The sequence below is a fragment of the Schistocerca serialis genome, chromosome 3, assembly GCF_023864345.2.
Source record: "Schistocerca serialis cubense isolate TAMUIC-IGC-003099 chromosome 3, iqSchSeri2.2, whole genome shotgun sequence".
In the NCBI taxonomy this organism is placed as follows: domain Eukaryota; kingdom Metazoa; phylum Arthropoda; class Insecta; order Orthoptera; family Acrididae; genus Schistocerca; species Schistocerca serialis.
The window spans coordinates 333043087-333062882 of NC_064640.1; the positions used below are offsets into that span (position 1 = coordinate 333043087).

The 19796-nt window shown below is 33.7% G+C and overlaps 3 long non-coding RNA genes across 3 annotated transcripts in view; 2 read left to right on the top strand and 1 right to left on the bottom strand.

The window, feature by feature from the left end:
- LOC126470140 (uncharacterized) overlaps positions 1-19796 on the bottom strand; it is a 267886-nt gene that overhangs the window by 136239 nt on the left and 111851 nt on the right. Inside the window, exon 2 of the long non-coding RNA XR_007586138.1 lies at positions 10634-10648. This is a non-coding gene — a long non-coding RNA (uncharacterized LOC126470140). The remainder of the gene's footprint in view (positions 1-10633; positions 10649-19796) is intronic.
- LOC126470139 (uncharacterized) overlaps positions 1-19796 on the top strand; it is a 245993-nt gene that overhangs the window by 84910 nt on the left and 141287 nt on the right. The window lies entirely within an intron of this gene.
- LOC126470141 (uncharacterized) overlaps positions 1-19796 on the top strand; it is a 72976-nt gene that overhangs the window by 49518 nt on the left and 3662 nt on the right. The window lies entirely within an intron of this gene.

Genomic DNA, 19796 nt, shown 5'->3' on the forward strand with positions numbered 1-19796 from the left:
TGTAAAAATGATGTTTCATTCGACCTCATACCCGAGCCAAGGAAGAACCCACCCTGCCCACATGTTGTTAAGAGAGAAAAGTTAATTTATTTAATATTTTCACCCTGACAGAATGCTTTAGAATGCTCATCTTGACAATTGACAGCATCCAAAGAGAAAATCCAGTTACATTGAGTGACAGAAGTGTCACATTTAGTAACACAACTATTACATTTGATGCCAGAAGCCGTTTTAGCTATTACAATTGGTGTCAGAGAAAAAACCCTTGGCTCAATATGAGGTGTGAATGACAGTCACTAAAGGTCCCCAGTTATTATTTTTTAATGTGTGAAGGGATAGAGGTTTGCATAGCAGTCGTAATATTTTCTTTATTTGCAAGTGTATTTTCTCTCATGATTTTAAGAGTTTGTCGGAAATATTTAAACATCTTTTAAATTCAGTATAGGAAGATTGTGTAACTAATAGTTTGTAAAATGATGACACGAAATCGTACAAAGTCAGAGTCAGCACCACAAGCGGTTTCTACTGATGAAGCTATTCAGATCTTAGTCAATCAGATAGAACAGCTTAAAAGTGATAATAATGCATTATTTAAACAGTTGAGTGAGGTTAGGCAAACCAGTTCAATCCCTCCCACCCTAGATTCCTCAGCAGCAGCCTTAGTAACTCCTTTTTCAGGTAAACCTGGCGAGGACATAACAGCCTTTTTTGATGATTTAGTAGCAGCTGCAAAGTTTGGATCATGGTCAGATGAACAGCTCTTACAAATGACAAAGTTAAGATTGACAGGAGAGGCTAAAGCACACGTCTTATACCATGAAGAATTACGGAATGCTCCAACATTTGAGGAATTGAAGAAAGGATTACTTAAACGTTTTCAAAAACAGAACAGCTGTAGATTTTATAGGGAAAAATTACACACTATCACTCAGAGGCAAAGCGAGTCGTTAGAAAGCTTTGTAGATAGGATTAGAAAAGTTAATATTAACACCTATCAGTTGACAACTAGTGATGAAGCAAATAAAGTTATTTTACAAGAGGCAGAAGATAGAGCTCTGGATATATTTTTACGTGGGTTACCTCCTGAAACGTCCCGTCGTGTCAGGGCAGAGTTTCCTAAAAATTTAGCAGAAGCTGTATCTGTGGCGACAGCTTTTGAAGAAATTGACATTGCCACCAGATACAAGGAGAAGCGAAATATATTTTCAGCAGGAGTACGATGTTTTAGGTGCGATCGACAGGGACATATAGCAAAAAACTGCAGACAACCTCAATGCACTAATTGTCAAAGAATAGGTCACACATTCAAGGAATGCAGGTCTAAGAAAGTTTTTGGAAATAGAAATCAGTTAAACTCAAACGGGAATGTCGGAGCCGCCGCCAGGCGTTCCCAATAAAATTTCATGCCATTAAGGCGAATGTGAAGGCGGAATGCTGGTTATCTGCTACCATACACGATAAAGAGGCAAGGATACTGGTGGATACAGGCGCAAACGTATCAATAGTAAGTAATGAATGTATTGGAGAAAAGAAATATGACCCTCCAAGGTATAGATTGAGTGGAGTAGGAGGAGGTACAGTTAAGTCATTAGGATGTACATCATTGATTTTCTATATTCACGGTGCACAATTTCAGGAAGATGTAGAAGTGGTAACAAAGGTAACTGACGGGTACGACGCGATCCTAGGGTTGGATTTCCTGAATAAACATCACGCTAAAATCGACCTCAGACAGCAAACTGTAGAACTTAGCGGAATAGTGTTTCAGCTAGGTGACACCGCTGCAAAGGGCCCTCTGCCGCAAGGTTTCCCTAACCAGAAGGCGAAATCAACTATACTGCGTGCAACGTCCTTGAAGGTTGATTCGCGGGATCAGATACCATCTGGCTCAGGAAAACTTCTCTGGATGACCGTTGACCACAAGGTACCTACAGATACAGTGTGTCTAATAGAGCCTTTAGAGGAAAATGAGGAATTAGATGTATCACATTGTTTTGTACGTAGGAGTGTTGTACGGGTTCAAGACGTTGAGGGAGAAAGAAAAGTACCGGTACATATTGACAATTTCGGAGTGGAGGACAAAGAGTTGCATAAGGCAATATTAGTAGCTACAGTCAGTACTTTTGAAGAAGAAGATTTCATTTGGTCAGATATTAATGATGGTCAGAAACCAGACGCCTATAAAACCGCATTGCGCCAGAAGATTGAGCATTTGAAAGGAAAGGATAGAGACACGATAGAAGCAGTTTTAGTTGAGTTCCAAGATTTATTTAATGCAGAAGGTCCATTGCCGGCAACAGATATCACACAGCATAGGATCCCAACAGGAATTAGCCCCCCAGTTTATAGGAAGCCTTATAGAGTTCCGCATCACTTACAGCCAGTACTGGATGAATTTATAGAACAGCATCTAAAAGATGGAATTATAGAATATTCTGATTCGCCTTATAATTCAAATATTGTAATTATTCCAAAGAAGTCTCCCGACGGTACGAAACGATATAGATTTTGTTGTGACTACAGACACCTTAACAAACAAACTATCTCAGATGTTTATCCTCTTCCAAACATTACAGATATCATTGACAGTTTGGGTAACAGTAAATACTTTTCAACAATCGATTTACCTAGCGGATATCATCAATTGGAAGTTGCACCTGAAGATAGGCATAAAACAGCATTTTCTACCCCTGGAGGCCACTGGCAATTTAAAAGAATGCCTTTCGGTTTGAAAAATGCACCAGCAACTTTTCAAAGACTACTCGATGGAGTATTGCGAGGACTCAAAACTCAGCAATGTTGTGTAAATCTAGACGATATTATTGTATTCTCCAAAGACATTAATGAACATGCTGTGCGTCTGCGTAATGTTTTTCAGAGACTTAGAAAAGCTAAATTAACATTAAATATGGAAAAATGTACTTTTGCATTGACAGAGGTTACATACCTAGGGCATGTCATTAGTGAAAAAGGAATTAAAACACATCCTCGATTAATTTCGGCAGTTAAGGACTTCCCAACACCACAACGCGTTAAGGAAGTACAAAGTTTCATTGGTCTCGCATCGTATTACCGAAAATATGTTCATAATTTTGCTGAAATTGCCCGACCCTTAACCCAATTGTTGAAAAAGGGTGCAAAATTTCATTGGTCTGAAGATTGTGAATCTGAATTTCAAACCCTTAAAGATAAGTTAACACACAGTCCAGTATTAGCCTACCCAGATTATAACAAAGAATTTATTTTATCCTGTGACGCAAGTGGTCATTCAGTAGGAGTTGTTTTGAGTCAGAATATTAATGGCGTGGAACACCCCATAGCCTACGCTTCGAGACAACTAACAACGGCAGAAATAAATTATTCCACAACGGAGAAAGAATTGTTAAGTGTTATTTATGGTATCAAATACTTTAAATGCTACTTGTATGGTAGGAAATTCAAGGTCATTACAGACCACGCAGCTTTAAAATGGTTGCTTGGATTAAAGGATCCATCTAGTCATCTCACGCGTTGGGCCCTATGTCTTTCCGAAATGGATTTCGAAGTTATCCATAAACCAGGCAAAAAACACACGAATGCAGATTGCCTAAGTCGGAAAATAGCACTTTTGGAAGCAACAGGCCGAGATACTGAGGACTGGAGAAAGGCACAAGATGAGGATACAGAATGTAAAAAATACGCAACTCAAAAACAATTTTGCTTTGAAGATGGTGTGTTATGCCGTAAAACAAAACTTGGACCGCGAATTGTTGTTCCCCAACACCTTAGACAAGAAATAATGGCAGAGGCCCACGATCATATCCTTGCAGGACACGGTGGACAGCGGACAACCGAAAGACGTGTAGCAGAGCGATTTTGGTGGCAAACCAGAAAGCAGGATGTTGCGCAGTACGTTCGTAATTGCATTGCGTGCGCACAACGAGCTGAACTTTCTCGTTCAAAAATACCCTTACAGAGGCTCCCCGAGGCTTCATGTCCATTTCAAATCTGCGGATTGGATCTCTACGGGCCATTTCATAAAACACCTGCTGGTAATAAGTATGTTCTTACAATTATCGATCACTTTTCACGCTATCTAGCTATGGTGAGTCTCCCAGATCAGCAAGCAAATACAGTTGCCCAAGCTTTAGTTAACAACTGGATACTTAAATTTGGAGTACCTGAAGCTATTATCACAGATAAGGGATCTAATTTTATGTCTGAATTAATGAAACAGCTATGCCACTTATTAAAAATACGCAAATTACGCACAACTCCGTTACACCCTCAGTGCAACGGGCGCACAGAAAGAGTTCATCGGACAATTGGCAAGATGCTTAGTTATTATATTAACGAACAACATTCTAATTGGGATACGTATTTACCAATAATCGTGTCGGTATACAACGCCAAAACGCATGAAGCAACTGGCATGTCACCTTATGAAGTGGTCTATGGGAAAAAAATGCCGTCCCCTTTTGATGTAATCAGGAAGAAAAACGGAAAAGTCGGAGAAACAGTAAGAGATTTCAGTCGAATGATGAAGGATATATGGAAAAAGGTTCAAAAATCTAATACACAGGCTTTGGAACGACAGGAAAGATTAGGTAAAACCCAAGCTAAATATCCAAATTACAAAATCGGTCAGTGGGTTATGCTTTCAACTCCTCACATAGCTAAAGGAAAAACGAAGAAATTTGTAACAAACTACAAAGGTCCTTATCAAATTATTGAGATCACGTCACCAGTCAACGTTAAATTGCAACTGCCCACCCGAACTACCATTGTCCATGCAAGTTGTTTAAAACCTTTTAAGGGCGCTCCAGATGTAATTCCTTCAACAATAGTGTCTGCTTTGCCGAAGGGTGGAGGAAGTTCCCGTAAAGGAAAAAGAGTGGCCACGCCAGCACAACATACAGACATGGCACCATACAATCTTCGTTCAAGGGTGCGAATGTCCTAGTTGAATCTTAGTAGACTATGGACAGTATAGAAATGTAAATAATTAATAAATTATAATGGTTTATTTTTTAAGAAAGAAAAGTTGAACGTAGAAACAAGTAGATCTTGTAGTTAACAATGTATTCCTTCTGTTCTTTGTTTTTGTTTTTACTTGGTTGGTAGGTTCATAACCATGTTGTTTCCTTTTTTCAGAAAACGCCATGCAAGCATTTCCTACACAAAACCTATCCTACCTCAATTACTCCCTTGACAGTTCCCTTCTGAAGTCATTAGATATGTTCATAAACTCGCAGCAAGGCAAAATTGATGCCAATGTTATGATGCAACATGTCTTAAAATTAAAAGGTGAACACAAAACTAAAATTATAATGCTAGGAACGGGTATATCTGGAACCTTTGTGTTGGTGTTTCTGCTTTGTACAGTTTTCTTTTATTTAAGACGAAAAAATAAGCCAAATAATAATATACCACTTCATCAAATCCCTGTTAACTGGATACCACACTCTTAACTGGTGTACTTCAGCAGTTACTTTTGAGCATTAGTGTATTAATTTTGTTTATTGTACTTCATTCTTTATTAAACAGTCTCTTGTTAAAATAAACAATACTGTAGAATAGATATTCTTGCATTAGTATAGGGCAGATTAAACAGCTGTTGCTATGTAATTTTCTAAGTGCAAAATCTGTTTTTAGTTTATTCATTGTCATCAAGATTTGTTACACTTATTACAACCATTTATGTAAGAACTATGTGATTCATGACCGTACAGTGCTTTTGTAAAGTGATAAAGTATTTTCCACATACTTAATGTGAAGCGTGTGTAATCTTCTAACTCGAGAGTTTTCAGTGTTTGTGCTTTTTTCGTGTGAAGAGTGGAGGAATGTTGAGTGGTAAATTCGAGGGCGAAATTCTCCGAAGGGTGGAGGAATGTTGAGTGGTACTTAAGTAAATAAATTAGTGAAATCAAAGTGAACTAGAAATTAGAATATAAATGGAAAACTTGGTTTAGTTTAGAGAGTTACATACTCGCATTCAGTGGGCAGAACAGCAGAAGAGACAATGACCATGAAGTCAGCAGTTCCACATAACCGGGCGCTGTCGATTCAGCCGTCAGGGCATCGCCCGACCGGCTCACGTGTTTCTCAGTTGTCGCATGTGAGCAAAGGCCCTCGCCTACATTCCAAGAGCCAATGACCGACGTTAAGAAGATTCTTCCAGAAGCTTTTCAACGTGACGGAAGAGGCAATGACCGGCTCACGTGTTTCTCAGTCGTCACATGCGATCAGAGGCCCTCGCCTACATTCCAAGAGCCAATGACCGAGGTCAAGAAGATTCTTCGAGAAGCTTTTCAACGTGACAGAAGAGGCAATGGCCGTGAAGTCGTTCACCCCCAGTGAACTGAAGTGAATAAATACGTGAGACGCGGTGGGCCCGACAGAGGAAGACGGTTGAAGACAGATGAAGACAGACGGAGACGAAGACGAGAGACGAAGGAAGAAAAGAAGAGTAGCAGTAGTTTTCAGTCAGTTTCGGTGCTGAAGACCGTCATGCAAGAAGAGACTGCATCATGCACAGACGCACCAAGTCCGCCGCTGTAATGGAATAGCAAGCAGCAGCCGCGGCGCCAGAAGACAGAAGTTAAAAGGTATTGGAAGTCTGGTTTTTACATACCCGGGTGACTCGTGAGGACGGGAAGGAGACGGCCTCACATCAGTAGTTACCTGTGAGCTGGGATGAAGACCTGACAGCCGAAGACTGCCAAGCGGGAGTCCGTGGTTCGAGTTCGGGACACTGGCCTTCCCCCGCCGCGCCGCTCCACTGGTCGACGCACAACACACGCGGCCGCTTAGAGAAGAGGAACACTGGGACGTCACATTCAAGGTATCACCATCCGATGCACGACGTCGCTCGCAATAATTAAACGGGCCACCTCGCGCTGCGCGTCTCCGGTCAGCTGGGCGAGACGGCGACACGAGATACATACCGCTACGCGTAATCAGACGCCGCCGCCGCCGCCGCCGCCGCCGCCGCCACTGCCGCTGCCGCAGCAGAACACTTCACAAACGACACAGCTGCCGCTCTCCGAACCAGAACGTCCCAGTAAGATACAGTTGTACGAAACTTTCAATAAAAGTTATCTTATGTAAAAATGATGTTTCATTCGACCTCATACCCGAGCCAAGGAAGAACCCACCCTGCCCACATGTTGTTAAGAGAGAAAAGTTAATTTATTTAATATTTTCACCCTGACAGAATGCTTTAGAATGCTCATCCTGACAATTGACAGCATCCAAAGAGAAAATCCAGTTACATTGAGTGACAGAAGTGTCACATTTAGTAACACAACTATTACATTTGATGCCAGAAGCCATTTTAGCTATTACAAATAATCTAGATCTAATTATTATTGAGGGAATAAATTCTGTTTCTCACCCTATTGGATACTTTATTTGAATCAGCAAAATTGAAAATAATAGTATTGTCAATGCTATTGCTTGGACAATAAAATATTTAATTGACGACTCATTTATTATTATATTTTGATTTCTTGTTAGGAGTGGAATAAATGAAAGTAAGTTGATCTCAAGTGCTATTCAAACTCTGAATCAGGAGTTTGATGAAATGGACAGGATCGTTCCTATCATTAACGTTGATAGGAAGAGAAGTTTTGTAGAGTTGTTGGTCATTAAAAAGGAGAGGATTGGTACCTCTATAAATGGGGTATGAACCCATTAGCTTGTTTAGCTTACCATTTTACATTAAGGTGTATGATGCACATTAGATTTTGATACTAAAGGAGGTAGTTTAATTCTGTCTTATGTAATTTTTAATGAAGGTAATTTTTATTTACTTGATTTACCCTATCAAGGTAACCCTTTAATCAGGCACTTCATTTATATTTAATACATAAATTAAAAATTTTTTTAAAATTTGTTTATCTATTATTTTGGTTATTTATAATTAATTTATTTCGATTTGGATAATTTGAATATATATATAAATAATTTTTATTAATATATTACATTTAACTACATTTAAATACCTATAATGTGATTTTATTATTATTAAACAATTATTTTAATACATTTATTTACCTCAGATTATAGCTACTTAGCTTGAAATAGGTTATTATTTTATAAGTTATATAACATTATGTAATTTAATATTAAATATTATTATACTTGGTTATAATAAATATAATTAACGATATTAAATATAAAATATTATATTAATATAAATTATAATATTAATTTTGAAAAATTAATTAGATTTAATCTCTATAATTAAATTACTTAACTAATTAATATTTGAGTTAATTTAATATAAAGTTAAATTTTATATAAATAACATATTACATTAAATTACATAATTGTATTAAATATATTTATTATAATATTTAATATGTGCTTATTATTAGTAAATAGAAAGATTAAATAAGAAAGAATGTTCCATATTAATATTTATTTCTGTATGATAGAGAAGTTGTTGTGATCATACAATGGTGTGTTTCTTTTTTTTTGTCATTTTTTGTGTTCTTTTTTTTTCTTTAAGTATTTGTATTGGCGTACATGATCCATATTAATCTTTATTTATATAAAATAGAGAAGTTGTTGTGGTTATACGGGCGTGCGTTTCTTATTTTTTTATTTTTTGTGTTTTTTTCAATAAATATTTGAATCTTTTATTTTTTCTTAATTTTATAAATTTCAAATTTATTATTTTTGTTTTCAAAAGTTTTATTCTTGCTTGTTTATTCACTTTTTCTTTGTATTATATGTAAGTTTCGTTAAACTAAATGTTTTTTTTGCAGTAATATGATTTAATTATCAAGTGATTTTGGATTTAGCAATTGATTTAGTATCGGCATAATTCGTGCCAGCAGCCGCAGTTATACGATTGATACAAGTGAATATTATTGGTTAAAACAATTGTTTATATATTTAGGGTTAAAATATAGATTTGTAAGAGGAAATGTTAAATATTATATATAACTCTTTTTATGAGTCTGTGAAATTTAAATAATAAACTAGGATTAGATACCCTATTATTTTAAATGTTAATTATATTTACCAGGGTACTATTAGTTAAGGTCTTTAAACCCAAAGAATTTGGTGGTATCTCATTCCATTCAGAGGAACCTACCCCGTGATTGATAAAACACGATTTACTCTACTTTATTTGTTTGTGTATCTCCGTTATCAGAGAATCTTTTTAGAGTTATAATTCTCAAGATTTATCATTATAAAATATTTCAGGTCAAGGTGCAGCTTATAGTTAAGAGGAGGTGGGTTACAATAGATTTTTTTTATAACTGATTTGATGGTGAAATACTGTTAATGAAGGTAGATTTGATTGTAACTAAATTTATTTAATTTAACTGATATTGGCTCTGAGGTGTGTACACATCGCCCTTCGCTCTCATTATTGAGTATCCTAATTTATTATTTTAAGGTAGTTTCAATTTAGATGAGATAAAGCGTAACATAGATGTCCTGGAAAGTGTATCTAGGAAGAGTTTCAAGATATAACTTATTAGTAAAGTGTTTCATTTACACTGAAAATTTTTCTGTGCCCTTCAGGCTATCTTGATTAATTATTTTATTATATTTATTTTTTGTTTGTTTAGTTATTTAATAAAGATAATTTTGTCGAATTTTGTCTTAGTATATTTTGTAGAATTGATTTTTTAGATTATAGTTTATTGGTAATGTAATTGTTTTATGAAATATTATTTTAGATTTTAATAAGTAGATGTTATTTATTGTACCTTTTGTATCAGGGTTTATCAAAATTTTAGTATTTACTTTACTTGTCTCGATTTGGGTTTATTTATAAATAATTTATAGTTAATGGATCATAATTATTATTAAATTATTTATAGAAATGAGATGTTAATCGTTTCCCAAGGTATCTAAATTCTTAAGAAAAAATTTAATTTTTTGAATGTAATTGTCTTTATTTAACTTTTTAAGTACAAAAATTAACTTATTTATTCTTTAAGGGATAAGCTTAGAAGTTAATAACATATAATTTGTTTTATGAAATATAATAGTAAGCTTTAAACCAGCTATCTTTACGATTACGTTTTAGTTCATTATCTTTTATTTTGATTTTATAATTATTTGAGGTTTTTTATTAAGATTATTGATTTAATTTTAAAATTTTTGTAATAATGATAGAATTAGTATATTTATTTATATATAATTTTTACCTTGTGAATTTATTATAAGGATTTAGGCAAAATTTATTTCCGCCTGTTTATCAAAAACATGTCCTCTTGAAAATACTGTGAGGTCTGGCCTGCTCACTGAGCGGATTTTTAAAGAGCCACAGTATTTTGACTGTGAAGGTAGCATAATCAGTAGTCTCTTAATTAGTGGCTGGAAAATTGCTTTATGAGAAATCAATTGTCTCTTTATAAATTTTTGAATTTAACTTTTGAGTCAAAAGGCTTAAATTTTTCTTTAGGACGAGAAGACCCTATAGAGCTTAACATTTTACTTTTATATAGTTTTTTGTTTGTCTTTCTATATTTAATGACGATGTTTTGTTGGGGTGACATGAAGAATAAATAAACTCTTCATTATTATATCATTTATTTATGTTTGTTGTTTTGACCATAATTTATGATCATAAGATTAAGTTACCTTAGGGATATCAGTGTAATTGTTTTTGAGAGCTCATATCGACAAAGCAGATTGCGACCTCGATGTTGGATTAAGAAAAATTTTGGATGCAGTAGCCAATTAATTAGGTCGGATCGACATTTAAATTCTTACATGATCTGAGTTCAGACCGGCGTGAGCCAGGTCGGTTTCTATCCTAAGATTATTAATTCATGTTAGTACAAATGGACCATATGGTTGAAATATTTTTTATTTTATTGATTAATATTAATTAGATTACGATTTTGACAGATTAATGTGTTTAATTTAGAATTCATTTATGTAGGTTTTTTCTACAAATAGTATTGATACTTTATGATTTATTTATGTTTATTTTGAATTTTCTTTTATTAGTTGTTTGTGTTTTAATTTGTGTTGCTTTTTTAACTTTATTAGAGTGTAAGGTATTAGGTTATATCCAAATTCGAAAGGATCCAAATAAAGTAGGATTTATAGGGATCCCTCAACCCTCTAGTGATGCTATTAAGTTAATTTGTAAGGAGCAGCCAATTCCAATTCTATCTAATTATTTACTTTATTATTTTTCTCCCATATGTAATTTAATAATTTCCTTGGCTGTTTGAGAGAATTTCCCTTACTTAACTTATATATGTTCTTTTTCTTATGGGTTTTTGTTTTCTTATGTTGTACTAGATTAGGTGTTTATACCGTTATAATTGCTGGCTGGTCTTCTAATTCAAATTATTCTTTATTAGGTTCTCTTCGTTCGGTTGCTCAAACACTTTTATACAAAGTTAGTTTGGCTTTAATTTTATTATCTTTGATTATTTAAATTGGTAGTTTTAACATGTTTGATTTTATAAATTATCAGCTTTACTGTTGATTTATTATTATTTCTTTTCCTTTAGCTTTAGCTTGTTTTGCTTCTTGTTTAGCTGAAACTAACTGTACTCCTTTTGACTTTGCTGAAGGTGAATCTGAGTTAGTTTGAGGTTTTAATATTGAATATGGTGCAGGCGGGTTTACTTTAATTTTTTTAGCTGAGTATACTAGAATTGTTTTTATGAGAATAATTTCTTTAGGCAGTGATTTTTATTCTTTTATATTTTTTATTAAACTTGCTGTTATGTCCTTTGGTTTTATTTGAGTTCGGGGTACACTACCACGTTTTCGTTATGATAAGTTAATGTACTTAGCTTGAAAAAGTTTTTTGCCTTTATCTTTGAATTTTTTTATTTTCTTTGTTGGTTTAAAGATTTTATTTATATCATTTATTTAGTGAAATTTTTTAAGTAAAGTTAATAGAAGAGTTAAAGTTCTAGTTTTATGTTTTCAAAACATATGCTTTTCCTAAGCTAATTAACCTATTATTCCCTAATTAGTTTATCTCATGGGTTTGCAACATGAACATCAATTAAGAAGTATATAAAGTAGATAATTGTTAAGATTTGTCCTGTTATAATATAAGGTACTTCAACAGGTCGTTTACCAATTCATGTAAATAAGCATACAACAACTACTATAATTCAGAATAAAATCTGCTTAATAGGATGGAATTGAATACCTCAGAATGGTGTTTTGTTATAAAATGGTAAAATTATTAAGATTGTAATTGATAAGAATACTGCAATAACACCTCCTAGCTTACTAGGGATTGATCGTAGAATTGCATATGCAAATAAGAATTCAGGTTGAATACGAACGGGGGTTACTAATGGATTAACAGGTACAAAATTATCTGGATCCCCTAGGAGCTAAGGATTAATCAAGCACAATATAATTAATAATGATGTTATTAATTCAAATGTAATAGAATCCATGAAAGTAAAGTATGGGTGACATGGAATTTTTTCAATATTTTGGCCTAAGGAGTTATTAGACCCTGTTAGGTGCAGAAAGTATAAATGAATTGCTGCTATTGCAGCAATAATAAATGGAATGTAAAGAATCACTTTAATGTTGCGTTATCAACAGCAAACCCTCCCCACACTCACTGAAATAAATCTGTTCCTAAATATGGAATTGCTGATAATAAATTAGTAATTACTGTCGCACCTCAAAATGATATTTGATGTCAAGGTAAAATGTATCCTATAAATGCAGTTGCTATAACTAAGAATATAATTACTGTACCAATTATTCAGGTGTGTATGTATATGTAAGATCCATAGTAAATTCCTCGTCCTACATGTAAAAAAATACAAATAAAAAATATAGAAGCTCCATTTGCATGTAAGGTTCGAATAATTCAACCATTATTTACGACTTGGCAGATGTGAACTACACTACTAAATCCTACTTCAATATTTGATGTATAATGTGTAGCTAAAAATAGTCCAGTTACAATTTGAATTACCAAACATAACCCAAGTAGGGACCCAAAATTACATCAAAATGAAATATTTGTTGGTGCGGGAAAATCAACTCAAGAGTTATTAATGATATTAATTAACGGATGTCTTAATTGTAAGGGTTTATTCATTAGTAAATTATCTTATTTTACGAGTAGGCCCCTGGTTAATATTAGTGATTTTAACAACTGCTAACAGTGCTAAAAATAAATAAATAATTATTATTATTATTATTGTGATTATGAATGTTGGCGTATTATATAGTTTTTCTAAAGATATTGTTATTTCTTGATAATTGATTAAATTATCAATATTTATAGTTTCAGTATTCTAGAAAAAATCTATAAATATTGTTATATCTAAAATAATTAATGTTGATATAATAAATACTCATATTGTTAAGGTAATAATTATCGTAATTGATTTATGTTGAAATATTTCGTTTGATGCAATTCTCGTAATATAAATTAATAGAACTAATGTACCACTAAGAAACGTTAAAAAAAAATATGATAATCAATATCTTTCCATTATTGATCCTGTTATTAGTCCAACTAGAAAAGTTTGTAGGATAATAAATAGCATTATTGATATTGGGTGTCTTAATTTAATAAAATTAAAATTTATTACGTTTGATAGTGATATAATTATTATTTTGATCATTTGAGGGGTTAGTTTATCAAAAATATCGGTTTTGGGGACTGATGATGGAAGCTTTTTCACCTCTGTAGTTTTAAAAGTGGGGGCTGGACTTATTTCCTGTTTACAAGACCGGCGTTTCTTAAAACTATTAAAACTAAAGTTTATATTCTCTGTCTTTACTTCTTTATTGGTTTATTTTGCTGGTGTTTATGTTTTCTCTTCTAAACGTAAGCATTTATTAATGGATCTTTTGAGATTAGAATATATTCTTTTTTTCTTTATTTATATTAGTTATTGTATTTCTTATTGAGTTTGATTATGATTATTTTTGTCCTGTTATTTTTTGGTTTTTTCTGTTTGTGAAGGTACTCTAGGTCCTTCTATTTTAGTTTCAATCATTCGTTCTCATGGAAATGATTTTTTTAGTTCTTTTGGTTTATCTTTATGTTAAAGTATTTTTTATAATTAATTTTTTTGACCCCCCTTTGTTTGGTTAATAATAGTTGATGGTTGGTTCATTCTTTAATATTTCTGTCTAGTTTTGTTTTTATGATTTGTGTTTATTCATATGCAGATTTGAATATAATTAGATATTATTTTAGTAATGATTATTTTTCTTTTGGTTTGATTTTGCTTAGTTTTTGAATTTGTTATTTAATAATTACTGCTAGAGGTTCAGTTTATTTAGGTTCTTATCATTCTAGTTTATTTGTCTTTATGGTCCTAATTTTAATGATTATGCTTTATTGTTCGTTTGCTAGATTGAGTCTTCTTTCTTTTTATATTTTTTTTAGGCTAGATTAGTCCCTACTTTACTTTTGATTTTGGGTTGAGGTTGGTGTTTATTTAATTTTTTATACTCTGGTTGCTAGATTACCCATATTATTAGTATTATTTAGGGTTTATGATTTTTCTAATACTTTTTATTTTCCTTTATTGGTTGATTTTGGTTCTTATTATTTTAAATTTTATGTTTTTATAATTCTTGCTTTTTTAGTTAAGATGCCAATATTTTTGGTTCATTAATGGCTACCTAAGGCTCATGTTGAGGCCCCTATTTCAGGTAGAATGATTCTTGCTGGCGTTTTATTAAAGTCAGGTGGTTATGGTATTTTTCGTGTTATGAAGGTTATTTCTTATTTGGGTTTAAAGTTTAATTATTTTTGATTGTCTTTGGGTTTATCTGGTGGGGTTGTTGTTAGATTTATTTGTTAGATTTATTTGTTTGATTTATTTAAAGTCTTTAATTGCATATTCTTCTGTTGCTCATATAAGAATGGTTATTGGAGGATTGATGACTATGAATTGATGAGGTTGTATAGGTCCTCTTTCTTTAATGGTTGGTCATGGTTTATGTTCTTCTGGTTTATTTTGTTTATCTAATATTATTTATGAACGTTTAGGAAGATGAAGACTATTAATTAACAAGGGTATAATTAATTTGATACCAAGAATGTTTTTATGATAATTCCTTTTGAGATCATCTAATATAGCTGCTCCTCCTTCTTTAAATTTGGTAGGTGAACTTAGATTATAAAATTGAATTATATCTTGATCTTCTTTTAGATTTTTCGGTTTAATTTTTTTGTCTTTTTTAGAGCTGTTTATACTTTATATATGTATTCTTATTCTCAACATGGTAATTATTATTCTGGTGTTTATACTCGTTCAATTGGTTATTTTCGTGAATATCATCTTTTACTTTTACATTGATTGCCTTTAAACATTCTTTGTTTAAAGGGTGAGTATTTTTTTGTTAGTTTGCTTAAGTATTTTAGTTAAAATTGTTGTTTTGTGGAATCAATGATATTAATTTTACATCTTAGGCCGTGAATTTTTTTTCTATTTGTTCTTTGAGTTTTTTTCTTTATTTTTTTCTAGAACTACAATTTTCATTTTGGGTATGAATTATTTAATAATTGATTATAGAGTTTTTGTTGAATGTGAACTTTTTAATTTAAATGGTTCTATGGTTGTTATGACTTTCATTTTGTATTGAATGTCTCTTATTTTTATTTCTTTTGTTATATATATTTCTTCTTAGGTTCTTTGTTGTAGAGAGGAATATATATCGGGAGAAAAGATTATAAATCGTCTTATTGTTATTGTTTTAATATTTATTCTTTCTATATGTTCCTTAATTATTAGTCCTAATTTGATTAGAATTTTATTAGGATGGGATGGTTTGGGTTTAGTTTCTTATTGTTTAGTTATTTACTACCAAAATGTGAAATCTTATAATGCAGGTATATTAACCTGCACTATCTAATCGTATTGGTGATGTTGCTATTTTAATTTCTATTCCTTGAATATTGAATTTTGGTAGTTGAAATTATATTTATTATTATGATTTTATTTCTAATTATTTTGAAATAAAGCTTATTACTACATTAATTGTTTTAGCAGCTATAGCTAAAAGAGCTCAAATTCCCTTTTTCTTCTTGACTTCCTGCTGCTATGGCTGCTCCTACTCCTGTTTCTGCTTTGGTTCATTCCTCTACTCTTGTTACTGCTGGGGTTTATTTATTAATTCGTTTCAGAAAAATTTTATATATTTATAATTGCGGTTGATTCTTACTTTTAATTGGTTGTATAACTATATTTATGACTGTTTTGGGGGCTAATTTTGAATTTGATTTAAAGAAAAATATTGCTCGTTCTACTTAAAGACAACTTGGTTTAATAATATGAATTTTGGCTATGGGTTATCCAAAACTTGCGTTTTTTCATTTATTAGCTCATGCTTTATTTAAGGCGCTATTGTTTATGTGTGCAGGTTCAATAATTCATAATTTAAAGGATTTTCAGGATATTCGTTTTATAGCTTCAATTGTTAATTTTATACCTTTAACTTCAGTTGGTTTTAATGTTTCTAGTTTGTCTTTATGTGGTATACCTTTTTTAGCAGGGTTTTATTCAAAGGATATAATTCTTGAGATGGTTTGTTTAAGATGAATTAATTGTTTGATTTTTTTCTTTATTTCTTTTCCACTGGTTTAACTGCTTCTTATTCTTTTCGTCTTTTTTATTATTGAATATCTGGTAATAATAATTTTTATTCTAGATTTTCTTTTGATGATAAGGGTTATTATATTTCGTTTGGTATAATTGGTTTATTTATTTGTTGCGGTTTTTGGTGGTAGCCTTTTCTCTTGATTAATTTTTCCTGTTTCTCATATGATTGCCTTGCGTTATTATTTAAAGTTTTTTAACTATTACTGTAGTTGTTTTAGGTGCTTATTTGGGTTATCTCGTTTCTAATTTTGATTTTTCTCACAATTTATTTTCTTTAAGTATACTTTCTTTTGTTAGATTTGCTGGTTCTATGTGGTTTATACCCTTTCTTTCAACTAAGTATATTAGATATATTCCTTTAAAATTAGATTATTATTCATCTAAATCATTTGATTATGGTTGAGGTGAATTATTTGGTGGTCAAGTTTTATATAGACTATTTATTTATTTAATTGGTTATATACAGGGTTGATATCATTCTAATTTTAAGATTTATCTTTTACCTTTAATTTTTTGAATATTTATTTTGGTGGTATTATTTTTCGTTTACTTAAATAGCTTATAATTAGTGTGTGACACTGAAGATGTTAAGGAAGTATTTTTACTTTTAGGTATTTATAATTATACATATATTATTTTTACAGTGAAAATGTAATGTTTTATTTAAACTATATAATTTTTAGAAATGTTAACGGAGTTTAACCTCTAGTATAAAAAGTTGCAGCTTTCATATTGGCTTTACATTTCCTTAATTGGAACTGTATAGTTCAATTATATTATTAACAGTAATACGCCTCTTTTTTGGCTTCAATTAATAAGAATGAGGGTATTTTAATTACCAACCTTCCAGGTCGAAACTGACTGCAATATTTCGCTTCTTATTCTATTTAAGGTTGATTGAATATATCAATTCTTTTTGAATGCAACCCAATTGTTATACACTCCTGGAAATTGAAATAAGAACACCGCGAATTCATTGTCCCAGGAAGAGGAATCTTTATTGACACATTCCTGGGGTCAGATACATCACATGATCACACTGACAGAACCACAGGCACATAGACACAGGCAATAGAGCATGCACAATGTCGGCACTAGTACAGTGTATATCCACCTTTCGCAGCAATGCAGGCTGCTATTCTCCCATGGAGACGATCGTAGAGCTGCTGGATGTAGTCCTGTGGAACGGCTTGCCATTCCATTTCCACCTGCCGCCTAAGTTGGACCAGCGTTCGTGCTGGACGTGCAGACCGCGAGAGACGACGCTTCATCCAGTCCCAAACATGCTCAATGGGGGACAGATCCGGAGATCTTGATGGCCAGGGTAGTTGACTTACACCTTCTAGAGCACGTTGGGTGGCACGGGATACATGCGGACGTGCATTGTCATGTTGGAACAGCAAGTTCCCTTGCTGGTCTAGGAATGGTAGAACGATGGGTTCGATGACGGTTTGGATGTACCATGCACTATTCAGTGTCCCCTCGACGATCACCAGTGGTGTACGGCCAGTGTAGGAGATCGCTCCCCACACCATGATGCCGGGTGTTGGCCCTGTGTGCCTCGGTCGTATGCAGTCCTGATTGTGGCGCTCACCTGCACGGCGCCAAACACGCATACGACTATCATTGGCACCAAGGCAGAAGCGACTCTCATCGCTGAAGACGACACGTCTCCAATCGGCCCTCCATTCACGCCTGTCGCGACACCACTGGAGGCGGGATGCACGATGTTGGGGCGTGAGCGGAAGACGGCCTAACGGTGTGCGGGACCGTAGGCCAGCTTCATGGAGACGGTTGCGAATGGTCCTCGCCGATACCCCAGGAGCAACAGTGTCCCTAATTTGCTGGGAAGTGGCGGTGCGGTCCCCTACGGCACGGCGTAGGATCCTACGGTCTTGGCGTGCATCCATGCGTCGCTGCGGTCCGGTCCCAGGTCGACGGGCACGTGCACCTTCCGCCGACCACTGGCGACAACATCGATGTACTGTGGAGACCTCACGCCCCACGTGTTGAGCAATTCGGCGGTACGTCCACCCGGCCTCCCGCATGCTGACTATACGCCCTCGCTGAAAGGCCGTCAACTGCACATACGGTTCACGTCCACGCTGTCGCGGCATGCTACCAGTGTTAAAGACTGCGATGGAGCTCCGTATGCCACGGCAAACTGGCTGACACTGACGGCGGCGGTGCACAAATGCTGTGCAGCTAGCGCCATTCGACGGCCTACACCGCGGTTCCTGGTGTGTCCGCTGTGCCGTGCGTGTGATCATTGCTTGTACAGCCCTCTAGCAGTGTCCAGAGCAAGTATGGTGGGTCTGACACACCGGTGTCAATGTGTTCTTTTTTCCATTTCCAGGAGTGTAGTTAACTACAACCCTTTATTCTGCTCATTGTAAGACTCCTTGATATCATTCATGGTATAGTCCACCTAGTAATACTATAATAAGAAATATTGTTGATACAGTTCAGATTATAATGTCTGAAGTTTTAAAAATAATCACAATTGGAAGGATTAGTGCGATTTCTACATCAAAAATTAGGAAAATTACTGCAATTCAGAAGAATCGAAAGGAGAACGGTATTTGTGCTGATCTTTTTGGGTCAAATCCACACTCAAATGGTGATATTTTTTCTCGGTCATTAATTAATTTTTTGATAATGTTGTTGCAAGGATTATAACAATTATTGTGATAATAAATCTAATAAAAATTCTTGTAGATAAAATCAGGATTGTTTTTCTTGATATATCAAGCTTTCTGATTGGAAGTGAAATGTACTATTTATGCTAGAAAAACAATTATCCACCTCATCAATAAATAGAGATGTATAAGAATAATCATACTACATCTACAAAGTGTCAGTATCATGCGGCTGCATCAAACCAAAAGTGGTGTCTTGGTGAGAGTTGGTTTATTGGATGTTGAAGTAGACATGTTGATAAGAAAATTGTTCTGATAATTACATGTAGACCATGGAATCCTGTTGCAACAAAGAATGTTGATCCATAAACTGCATCTGCAATGGTGAAGGGTGCTTCTCAATATTCGTATGCTTGAAGTATAGTGAAGTATAATCCTAGTAATACTGTAAAGAATAGTCCTTGTAATGCTTGAGTATGATTAGATCCTATTAAACTATGATGCACTCATGTTACTGTTACTCCTGATGCCAAAAGAATAGCTGTATTAAGTAATGGAATTTGTATAAAATTAAAAGGTT